Source organism: Falco peregrinus, unplaced genomic scaffold (assembly GCF_023634155.1).
Source record: "Falco peregrinus isolate bFalPer1 unplaced genomic scaffold, bFalPer1.pri scaffold_42, whole genome shotgun sequence".
Taxonomy (NCBI): Eukaryota; Metazoa; Chordata; class Aves; order Falconiformes; family Falconidae; genus Falco; species Falco peregrinus.
Genome location: NW_026599609.1, coordinates 920,554 through 929,781, shown reverse-complemented (window position 1 = coordinate 929,781; position 9,228 = coordinate 920,554). Strand labels below are relative to the sequence as shown.

General features: G+C 55.5%; 1 long non-coding RNA gene across 1 annotated transcript; it reads left to right on the top strand.

Annotated features, from left to right (window-relative positions):
- Nucleotides 1-1,798: 1,798 nt before the first annotated feature.
- Nucleotides 1,799-5,148, top strand: LOC129783482 (uncharacterized). Its single transcript, XR_008745314.1, has 2 exons — nucleotides 1,799-1,885; nucleotides 5,108-5,148. It is a non-coding gene; the product is annotated as an uncharacterized LOC129783482 (long non-coding RNA).
- The last annotated feature ends 4,080 nt before the right edge of the window (nucleotides 5,149-9,228 follow it).

Sequence of the window (9,228 nt, the reverse complement as noted above, 5' to 3'; positions counted from 1 at the left end):
AACCGGCCTATACTCACGCGTCCTGCGTCTTCATTCGGGCTTCGTGCACAAAGGTTATGGGGTAACCGGTTTTATTTGCGTACTGTCACATTTGAGGTTCGTCGGTAAAGGATTTGGCGTAGAAGCACCCTGACAAGGGCCGCTTATCCAGCGGGGCGCCTCCCCTGCCACGGACCTCAGGCCAGATTGCCCTTATCCGAGTCACGGCACCAAAATTGTTAGAGTTCACCTGTCCAATGAAATGACAGAGACTGGCCAATTAGAAAATGTGATTTATTAAAGCAAGCGACAAGTAAGCAAAACAGCGCTGGGCGGCCGGGGGGTCTCCTGCTCCACCAGCGGCGCGCAAATTCAAGCAAGCTGAGCAGCTCGTTTTATCTTCCCCGAGGTCGCTTCTGACACCTTCAGTAGCCCCTCTGCTGCTTCTGTTATCCTGGTTTCTCGTCAGACAGGACGTTCCCATGTTTGGTGCAGCAAGATAACATTGTGGAAACGTCTCTTCTTGTTAAACAGGACGTTCTTAAGGCCACCACGATGGGTTCCTTCCTCTTGCTTACCTTGGTCGGTCAGCAAATTACCTTTAGTTACTTATTACAGTACCAGCCCAGGAGAGAGGGGAGGCTGCTGCAGCCCCCGCCCCGGCTCCGGCCAAGGAAGTGTGTTCCAGTGGGCACACGCGTGCCGAGCGGGCATGCCCGCCACACACACGTGTGCATGCAGGTAGGGTCAGCGCTGGGTTATGCGGTGTACACACCCGCACAGGCAGGCAGAGGCAGCCCCCAGCCCCTGGTGCCTGTAAGCACGCCGCAGGGGGCTGCGCTTTTCCAGCGCCGGGTGGGCACCGGGGCCCGGGGGGCAGCGATCTCGCTCGGGCTCTCGGCAGCGGAGCTCGGCAGCAGCCCGGGCTGCGAGAGGGGGGCGGCTCGGGGGGCGCGGGGCCACCCGGGGCGGGGGGACACCCCTCCCGGCCGGCGGGCGGTCCGGCACCGGTGCCGCGGGCTGGAGCGACCCCGCCCGCCCCTCCGTCGGGGCCAGCCGGCGGCTGGAAGCCGGTGGCCGCCCCCCCGCCCCCCCGCGCCGCGGTGCGCTCGCTGCGGGGTGCGCCGGCGGGGCCGCTGTGCCCGGGCCGCAGAGCCCGCACGGCAGCCGGGGAGGGCTCCGCCGTCCCCCCCCGCCCTGCCCGGGGGCGGCTGCGGGAGCGGCGCGGGCGAGCCGGGGGAGCTGCGGGTGACGGGCGCCCCCCGAGCGGCTGCGGAGGACGGGCACGACCGCGGCAGAGGCCGCGAGTGCGGCGTGAAGGTGCCGGTCAGCCGGAGCCGCCTCCCGCGGGGGGCCCGGGCTCGCTGCCGGGTCTCCGCGCGGTCGGGGCTGTCGCTGCCGAGGTTCGAGACGTTTCGCCGCCGCCCCTCGGCCCGACACGCTCCTGCGACGGCGGCGCTGGCCGTGCCCGGCTCGGGGGAGCCGTTTGCCAGCCGGAGAGCGGACCCCTTCTCCGGGAGAGGCCGGAGCGAGGCGGCGAGCGCCGGGGAGCGCGCAGGGAAGGGAGCGGGCAGCCCTGCGCAGGGGGCGAACCCGGGGGCTGCGCCGCGGCTCCGCACTCGCGGCTCCGCCTCAGCCGCCGGCAGCCCCCGCAGAGCCGCCCCCGGCCCCGCACCGCGCCGCGCCGCAGGCAGCCCCCGGCGCCCCGGGAAGCGTTGCGGACCGACGGCTTGCACGTCGGTGGTCAGCAGAAGGCAGCTCTGCGCCTTAAGTGGCAGCGTAGAGGAAAGATGTGTCTGCAGCGAAGCAGCGGAGCGGGTCCGGGGGACAGCGCGTGTCGCAGGCGCTTGGCAGCACACGGCCTCGGGAGGGGGAACAGACGCCATGGGGCAAGCTGGGGCACGAGGTAAGCTCAAGGAGAACCAGTTGGTTAATGGGACCAAACAGAAATTACTTGAACTGTGCATGAACACTTGAGTGAAAGTAAAGACCGCTGTGCCTTTAAATGGGGACGAGGCTCGTAAGACCCAGTGAGGATTAAGTGTGACTAAAGGTCATCGTAAACGGTTTTTCCAGGGGTATAAAGTATTTTCCTGTCGCGAAGAGCTGTGCTAGCTTTGTGGGTTTGCCCCCCAGCTCCCGTCCCCGCAGACACGCGTAGCTGGTCCCTCGGCCGTGCGGGTGCTCGATCCGTTGCGCGGCGGGCGATGGGATCCGGCCGTTGGACGGCAGCATCAGGTCCCGAGGAGACGGTCGCTGCCAGCCCCGGCCGGGCTCGGCGCTCGGAGGGGCTGCGCGACGTCCCGGTGCGGCAGCGGCCCTTCCCGGGGCTCGCCCCCCGTCTGGGTGCGAGGGGGGTGGCGGCCCGGCGGGTGGCGGGCCTGCCGGGGTGGGAGATGCGGCTCCAGGTGCTTTGGCCGCCGGCCCGGACGGTGCTTTCGCCTCTCGTTACGCGTTCGGGGGAGGCAGGAGGGTCGCCGTTACCGTCAGCGAGCCCGTGCTGCCGCCGCTGCCCGGCGCCGGGGCTGTGTGGCATCCCGGGGTGGCGGGGAGCGGAGCGATGCGCCTCGTCCTTGCAGGGTGCTGAGCTGCCCTTCCCCGGGGCCAGGGCTCGCTGCCGCTTCCAGCTGCACAGGATTTGGTCCCGCAGCCTCAGGGTGAGGGCTGGATTTTCGCGAAATGAGGAGGAGCTGCTGGCACCTTCTGTACTGGCGGGCGGCTTGATTTCTTGCTGTGCTTTTCATAGATTTTTAATAGCCCGGTGGAGTACAAATTGTAAAGGAAACTTGATACGCAGAGTTTTAGAGTTTGAAGAGAGATTATTCACCCTCCAGCTGTCGTGAGGTTTCACCTCTCCTTCCTGGCAGGACTGATCTTCCAGTTAGAAGTGAAACAAGGTCAAACGGTTAAGAAAAAAGGTTTCCTTCTGTCAGGGCGAATCTAAATCAATCAAATTCCCGGGCACCAAAGTGTGCTGTGTAACAAATGTGAGTGCAAAGGTAAGCAGGTAGCTACCGGTAGCAGAAGAGCATGTGCGAGAGAAGTTGTGGGTCTTCTCTCTAAGTTCTAACACCTTGCTCTTTGCGCTGTTCTGCAAATTTGCCTGGATTTTAAGTATGGACAGAAGAGGGAGAGACCGAACATATGCATTTGATTTACTTAATAGAAAATATCTTGGCAGAAAGACATGCTTGTGCTGTGTATTCTGTTAGAGTTTGGCTTTTTAAAATACTCATATGTTCTGTCTAATGAAAAGCTGGTAGTATCTCCCATTCACCTAAGAATATATGTTCAAACATAGCTTGAGGTATGCTGCTAATCACGTTAAGAAAAATGTATAGCTTAATATCAAACTAGCTAAAGTGCAGTCACTGGGGAATAACTCGGTGCTTGTAAACTTTAATTTAAAGAGTGCTATGAGGCTGGATTACCCGATAACCAGAACAATTGAAACAGCAGTATAAACCCTCTTTTTTGAAGGAAGATTGCAGGTCACTTTGAACAGCATAGAATCATAGAATCATTTAGGTTGGAAAAGTCCTTTAAGATCATTGAGTCCAACCATTAACCCAACACTGCCAAGTCCATCACTAAACTGTGTCCCTGAGCACCACATCTACACCTCTTTGAAATGCCTCCAGGGGTGGTGAGGCCACCCTGAAACTTCCCTGGGCAGCTGGTTCCAGGCCTTGACAACCCTTTCAGTGAAGAATTTTTTCCTAATGTCCAATCTAAACCTCCCCTGGGGCAGCCTGAGGCCGTTTCCTCTTGTCCTATCCCTTGTATCCTTGTTGGATCTGGTAGAAATGATCCCCAAATGGCAGTGTGTAAAGGATTAATTTAAATTCCAGATTCTGGTTGCCTGGCATTAGCAAAAATAAAGCTTTTGTGTTATTTCTCTTAACAGTTAAAAATTAGATGCAGGAAAAATAAAGAGAAACACTAAGTACTGCATTTCCACACACACACACCCCCCCCCCCCCCATTTACCTTTTGGTAAGACAGAACTAATTTGCTCTCCTATCTGCTGTGCATCCTGGTGCTGAGCTAATCTTTTCTGTGCCCTAGATTGTTATTAGCCTTGCTTGCTTATTACTGAAAGATTTACTTTCTAGGACTCCTTTTAATTCCATTTGCTCCTACACTGCCTTTTGTCTTAAATGTTATTTTTTTGTAGTGTCCTTTGAAAGATTCTTGGCCTTTTCTAACCTGGGACAAATTTATAGTAGCCTGGTCGAGTTTTCCTAATCGTTAATGATCTTCCCAGCAGGATATGTTCTTTGTCTTCTTCCTAACTTGATTCAGGACACATTCTGTTTTGAAGTGCCCTTACCCTTGAGCCATTGTGCTGGGATTTAGTGTATTGACCCAAACTCTAGTAGATTTTTCTTGAGGCTTTTCTGTGTCACTTTGCACAGCACTGGTAAGATACCTGCTGTCAAAGTGCCTGCATTTTAGTAATAACTCCTTGGCATTGTTAAAGTAAGTATGTTTAAATTTTCCTTTGGCCGACTCATCTGTTTTAATTCCTTAAGTATTCAGATTTGTTCTGAGACAGGTCGAGGAAAGGAGCACTTGTTCTTTACAGAGGATGAAATAGCAGAAATAAATGTGTAAATAGGCATGACCATTAGGCCATCAGGGGTGTTTCTATGAGTATGCCTGCTATGCCCAGAATGGTGTAAGAACAGTAATCCGCTTTGCAGATTTGGCTGTATGACCATATCACTATGTTTAGAGGTGCAGGCATCAATAGATGCAAGTGTTTTCACAGAATTAAGAAAACCATCTTGTCCATGCAGTCCAGCCATAAATGATGCAGAGAACAACAAATAATAGAAAAAAAAATGTCTTTTCAGAGGCATATGAGTAAATAGAGTATTCTGTGCTGTCCTGTACACGCATGTGTGTACATGTATTCGTAGCCAGTGAGTCGTGGCTCCTAAGCCTGATTTAAAAACTGAATGAGTTCATTATAATCCCCTCCTCCCCCGCCCTCCCCCCCCCCCCCCCCAAATAAAAATCTCTGAGGAATCAATCTAATCTGCCTTACTAAATGAACATGTGAAAGTGCTTACCAGGGATAAACCTGGGGACTCTACATACTTCTCTCTTTTTCCTCCAACAGAATGAAAACACCTTTGAGACAATAAAGGAGTTGGAAGAGGAGCCAGTGTGTCCCATTCAGTATTCTCTGTGTATCTGCGTGCACCGCTTCCCCTGTTTGGTTTCTGATCGAGACGGGAAGGACAGGGAGGGTGTAAGGACATTGCAACTCTCAGAGAGAAGATAGGCTTTTGTGCTGGCTTCAGGCAGTTCTGAGCTCTTTGGGGCTTAAATCTCCCCAGGATGGGTGTGATGTTGTCTACTCCAGGGCAAATGGAGAGGAGGAGGGGCGCCTGGAGGGAGGACCCCTGGCGCAGGGGACACCCTGAGCATCAGAAGGTGTTGGAACCAGTGATGACTAGAGCTGTGACCAGGGGGGACCTCTCAGATTTCTCTGCATCTGGTACCCCAGTTGCTGGGACATACATGAAGCAGAGGTTGTGCGGTGTGGTGGGAGGGTGACTTGGTTTGCAAAGGGGGAGCTCAGGCCAAGCCCCTGCAAGGCAGGTAGAACTGCAGATCCTCCCTGTGCTTCGTGTTCACCTTGCCTATGGCAACCTGCCGCAGAGAAGCTGAGCACAGCCCTTTGCTGACGCCCAGCAGCTTGTGCTCCCTGCTGTGCCCCTCTGAAATATTTTGGTTGATCGTCATTTCATGGCGAGCTCTATTGTCCCCACAGCCAGGGCTACTGCAGCAGTAGCAAACCAGGGCTTCTAGTTACTCCCCGACGCCTGCCTTCCTCCCCCTCTGCATCTCCCCAGCTCTCACAGAGGAGGGGTTGCCAGTGGTGCCTTCTCCAGGCAGGGCACATCTGCAGCTTCCATTGAATACCCTCCTTCCCTTTGAAAGCCCTGCCTCTTTCTGGCGGGTGGGGTTTGCTCATTTCCGTGAGCGCTTTTGCAGGTGGTGGTGACACGGGAAGGAAAGGGACATACAGTGCTGGAGGTAAAGAGCCGCTGCGCGTCTGGTTACACCGTGTTTGTACAGCTGAGGTGGGTACAAATCGGGGGTGGCTTTGCTGGAGAACTTTGCCAGGGCTATAACTGACCGCCTGTTTGGGAGTCCCAGAGCAGCACGTTCGGTAACAGGAGATCGCTGCGCTGCCTGCCCTTGCCGTTGCTGTTGCGCATGCGGCAGTAAACACCTCCTCTGCACAAAACTGAGTCCGGGTAGAGTCCATGGAGACAGTGTTGGTAAGAATCCCAGGTGCTGCAGAAAAGCAGTCTGAGGTCTCAGCTGAGCTGTACTGCTTCAGAAGGGAGATTAGCCATAGATAGGTACGTGCTTTCTTTCTCAGAGAGGGGGAGGATGGTGTGGGATAGTCCTTTGCTCGGTGGTCCTGTGGGCATGTGCACTGGAGAGGAGCCATCACAGGCCACCTCTTCCTGAGCAAGCCACCACTGTGGGAGGCACCGAGATGCTCAGCAGAGGCAGTTTAGGAGCGACAGGGGTGATCTGTCCCGCTGCTTGGAGGTAATCCCCTCCATACAACCCTGAGATGCAACGTACCCAGCTAGAGGGAATCCCAGTAGAGGTGGATGATGAACACGTGCAGGTATTGCTCCCCAGCAACATGCGGAAAAACTCATCAGCAGTACATATCCTGGCATGTAGCCGTTCATATGGAAGGTGAAGATTTATGGTTTTTAGTGTAAGTCAAAAGTTGTTGGACAGTCTGTTTTGCCTTGGAACGAAACCATACAATTAAATTTCGCGAAGCAACCCGTGTTTCACATCCGTGGACAAGGTGAAATGCCATGTGCATGAGAGCGTTTCTCATCAGTGCGGATCTTTGCTGTCTCTAAAGCAGTGCAGGCTGGGGCTGTGGGTGCTACTGGAGATATGCAGCCCGCCTGCACTGCAGGAAGGTCATTCTGGTCTGACTGTCAGCTGGAGCTGTATGTTGTACAATGTCGCGACGGAGGGAAGACACAGTCACTCAATATGAGTGATCAGCAGACTTCGTTTATTGAACCTTACAGTCACCTTTTATGCCTTGTTATAATTAGCTCATGCATATTACAAAAGTTAAGCTCATTATTGGTTAGTTGCCTAAATACCAAGCCCGCCCCTAGTTTCTCTTCTGTAGTTTTCTGTTCCCACCTGCAACATTCTTTTCCCACCAAAATCTTCCTGTTATTGTGTAACAAGGACAGCCAAAGACAGTGTATTTTGCTTTACTTCAGATAAGCTGAGAGCGATGTGCATTTTTGCAGCCAGCTGGACTATGTCTATGTGACCCTTTTCAGCTAGCCAGTTATCCACACAGTTGGGCATCCTTTTCCTTCCCTGAGAGAAGCCCAGAAAAACCTCAAGCATGTGGTGTAGCTGAGAGTTGCAACGGGTAAGAAACTAGGCAAGGGAGCTCTTTCTGACATCAAGGACCAAGCGGGTTGACAGTTTCCCCCCTTCTGGCTTGGCACTGGAGTTTCAAACCGTGGCACCGCATGCCCGGCGGCACCATTTTCTGTGTTGGCTGCCTGAGGCAATGGAACAGCTGAATTCAGAGGGATCCTGTGCGCAGGGCTATGAGGCCTCCTGCCGGGCCTCGCCGCCCTCTCACAGTGCAGCCAGGAGCTGCTCTCAGGTGAGCGTCCCCTGTGCCTGACGGTCGGCATGAGGAACAGAGTTGGCTGCTTTGGGAAGAGCCCTGTCAGAGCGGCCATGGCCCAGAGGAGGTGACTTTTCGACGGAGGGGACCTGCAGGCTGTGCTGGGCCGTGGCGGGAGGCCCACCCGATGCCACACAAGCTGGGGCTCCCAGCAGCTGAGCCCTGGTGGCACTGGCTGTCCTGTCCTCCTCTCCCTCTGAGGGTGACCTCCAACAGCAGCAGCTGCAGAGATGCTTGGCAGAACCTGAGCGCCTTTCCCACCGCGATGGTAAAGAGCCAGCCCTGCTGGGGCCGGGGGGGCTGTTGGGGACAGGCCGTGGGGCCGGGGGAGAGATTTCAGGGACGGACCGGGGGGTGGGGGGAAGGAGTCTCTAGCAGGCCTGGGGGGGGCGGGGGGGGGGGATGGATTTAGTGACGGACCGAGGGGTCGGGGGAGGCCTGTAGGTAGTGAGAGGGGGGTTCCAGGGAGGGTTTTAGGGGCTGCCGGGGGGCAGGGGAACGATTTTAGGGACAGAGGGGAGGGGGGGGCTGTGGGAAGGAGTGTAGGGCATGACCGGCAGGGGCTGGGGAGAAAGAGTGACGGGAGGAAGTGTGGGGTCGGGGGAAAGGAGTCTAGGAATGGCCGTGAGGGTCGGGGGGGAAGGGCTTTAGGGACAGGACGGGAGTGAGGGGAAGGATGTTAGGGCCAGGCTGGGGGCAAGTGGAATCACTGCAGGGCCCGACGGAGGGGGGTGGTTGGGGTGTTGAGGAAGGTTCTCAGGGTGGGATGGGGGTACAGGGGGAAGGTTGTGGGGGCAAAGGAGGGGGGTGGGGGAAGGATTGTAGAGATGGACTGCTGGGGTTGGGGGCACAGGGGAAATCGTTGGGGGACAGTCCGAGAGGCACGGGGGAGGATTTTAGAAATGAGCTGGGGTGCGGGGTGGGGGGTTGCTTGAGGGAAGAAATTGGGAATGGGATGGGGGCAATGGGGAGGCCCTTGGGCATGACTGGGGTGCTCGATGGAAGGATTTTAGGGACAGCCATGGTATGCAGGGGAAGGTTTTGATGGCACTGTATAGATAGCACTGTATATACCTTTCTGTCCAAGGAATCTGTTCAGGGAAGGTTGCTGGCTCAGCAACGGGACCAGATGTCTAAACTCCCCAGTTTCCAAGCTCTAATATTGTGTTTGGCTCTATGTGAAAGAAATCTAGGCACAAAGTTTAGCTAAGCTACCTCTCTAAAGTTGTTGGAAGTGATGAACAAAGGGATGACTGACCTGGGGAGTCAGCCTTGGGAAGGCCATGGAACAAAGAGCGGATGGGGAAAAGAACTTCATTCTCTGGAGTGATGCACAAAAAAGCCTCTGAGCGGGGAAGTTCTGGCCACAAGAGGAGACAAGTCGGTAGAGTGTGCGTGTGTGATGCACTATGAGCGTGCAAGTACTCTGCTGTGTGTAATGTGTACCCTCGAGTAACTTGGTGAGCGTGCTCAGAGGTGACACTCCCCCGTGCTCCCAGCGCTGTCATAAAGAATGCCTGCCTTCTGAAACT